Source organism: Palaemon carinicauda, chromosome 36 (genome assembly GCF_036898095.1).
Source record: "Palaemon carinicauda isolate YSFRI2023 chromosome 36, ASM3689809v2, whole genome shotgun sequence".
Lineage (NCBI taxonomy): Eukaryota > Metazoa > Arthropoda > Malacostraca > Decapoda > Palaemonidae > Palaemon > Palaemon carinicauda.
The window spans coordinates 14146925-14149756 of record NC_090760.1 but is presented as its reverse complement, the minus strand read 5'-3'; positions in this window follow the sequence as shown (position 1 = coordinate 14149756).

Sequence of the window (2832 nt, the reverse complement as noted above, 5' to 3'; positions counted from 1 at the left end):
AAACGTCATTTGTCAACTTTGTAATAATTTAATCCGATATATAAAATAATTCAAAGTGTTTTACGAGATGGCATTAGCATATTTTTCTTCAGTGTTAATTCCCTGATATAGCAAGGGAGTAAAGTCACTTTACTCAGACAACTTTGAAATATGCATCTCTTATTGACAATCCAAGAGAAGTCTCAGCATTCCTGGGCTGTTTTCTAAACGTATCAGAGTGAAACTTCCTTATCCGCTTGAGGTGTCAGCGATAAGAGAAAGGGTCAGAAGCCCCCATACTTCAACATACCCTTATTCCCATACTGTTGGAGGCATGCCACTTTCCAAGATGGCCTCTTCCAGCTTTCACTAACATCGGCTGCCATTTGTTGAAGGTTATTTCTTATTCCTTCGATAGTGATGTCTTTCCTTCCCCCATTCATTCAATAAACCTCTAGCGGCATTTATAGAGTCATTTCAGAAGTAGGTGTTCTGAAAGCAACTTAATTTTTGAAATGACATCTTCGCTTTTATGGTTTTTAATTGAATTTCCTTTTATTCTTTATTTACAACAAACGTTTCCTTTTATTCTTTATTTTACAGCAAACGTTTCCTTGTATTCTTTATTTAACACAAACGTTTCCTTTTATTCTTTATTTACAGCAAATATTTCCTTTTATTCTTTATTTACAGCAAATATTTCCTTCTATTCTTTATTTACAGCAAACGTTTTCTTTTATTCTATACTTACAACAAACGTTTCCTTTTGTTCTTAATTTACAACAAACTTTTCCTTTTATTCTTTATTTACCATAAACGTTTCCTTTTATTCTTTACTTACCATAAACGTTTCCTTTTATTCTTTATTTACAACAAACTTTTCCTTTTCCTTATTTACAGCAATCGTTTCCTTTTATTCTTTACTTTCAACAAACGTTTCCTTTTATTCTTTGTTTACAACAAACGTTTCCATTTATTCTTTATTTACTTTTACAAACTTTTCCTTTTATTCTTTATTTACTACTAATTCCTTTTATTCTTCATTTATAACAAACGTTTCCTTTTATTCTTTTACAACAAACGTTTCCTTTTATTCTTCATTTACAACAAACGTTTCCTTTTATTCTTTACTTACAACAAACGTTTCCTTTTATTCTTAACTTACAACAAACGTTTCCTTTTATTCTTTATTTACAGCAAACGTTTCCTTTTATTCTTTACTTACAACAAACGTTTCCTTTTATTCTTTGTTCACTACAAACGTTTCCTTTTATTCCTTTTTTACAGCAAACGTTTCGTTTTATTCTTTATTTACAGCAAACGATTCCTTTTATTCTTTTACAACAAACTTTTCCCTTTATTCTTTTACAACAAACTTTTCCCTTTATTCTTTATTTACAACAAACGTTTCCTTTTATTCTTCTTGTACAACAAACGTTTCCTTTTATTCTTTATTTACAACAAACGTTTCCTTTTATTCTTTATTTATGACAAATGTTTCCTTTTATTCTTTATTTACAACAAACGTTTCCTTTTATTCTTTATTTACAGCAAACGTTTCCTTTTATTCTTTATTTACAGTAAACATTTCGTTTTAGTCTATTTACAGCAAACGTTTCCTTTTATTCTTTATTTACAACAAACATTTCCTTTTATTCTTTATTTATAACAAGCGTTTCCTTTTATTCTTTATTTACAGCAAACGTTTCCTTTTATTCTTTACTTACAACAAACGTTTCCTTTTATTCTTTATTTACAACAAACGTTTCCTTGTATTCTTTATTTACAACAAACGTTTCCTTTTATTCTGTATTTACAACAAATGATATCGGCATCGATTACCTTCGATGTCAGGATTCCTGAAAACTCAAAATTAATCAATCAATCAACATTTATCAATTCTTGATAGTCTATAGAAAAAGAAGAGGAAGAAAATACTTTTGCAAACTTTGATGTAGGATTCTTCAGTCAGTAATAGTTTTCGTAAAAAATAGCTCCCTGAATGATTAGAAAATGACGTAAAAATAGAAAATTACCTATTTAAAAATTAGCTGTCTGAAAAGACGAGTTAATTAAATACTACGTGTATTAGCTTAATTAACTAATAAACGTCATTAATTACGAATTGTCTTTAAAAGAAGAAGAAACTGTTACAACCTAAAGAGATAATCCCGTTCAGACATTAGTCTTTTGCCTGAAATTTACCTGTCGCTATAAGGGAATAGATCATTTCGCTTTGCATATTCAAGTATATTAATTATCTTACCGGAGTCTTCCTTTCTTCGAAAACCATCCATCGGGATGACTCGCCTGTTTAGCCTCCTGGTGGTACAATCAATCCCTCTTACGTTTCTCCATCCCTCCTAAGGGAGCCTTCTCCCTTCCCTCCATTCCCCCCTTTAGCCCCTTAGGGACAAGACTTTGCCGAAGAAGGAGGGAGAAGGGAGAAATTACATCAAAGTGAAAGTTTGCGGTGTTGAAAAAAATGCGAAACAGCAGCAACGAAGTCTTATTAATTCTCATTCAATGAAGGGTGAATGAAATTAATGGGACGATATGAATAATTTGCAAGTTCTTCGTTTTCTCCTTTTAGAAAATGTTATGTATGTGTTGATGAAGGGATGGTTTAATTGATTAGAAGGTTGCAATTGATTTATTTACTTGTAGCGTTTGGTGAATTTCAGGCAAATGGCTAATGACTGAACGAGATTATCTCTCTTTAAGTTGTAACAGTTTCTTCTTCTTATAATAACAATTCTGAATTAATGACGTGTGTTAATTAATTAAACCAATACAAGTAGAATTTAATTACTACTTTCAAGGACAGCTTGTTTTTAATTAAGTCTTCTAATC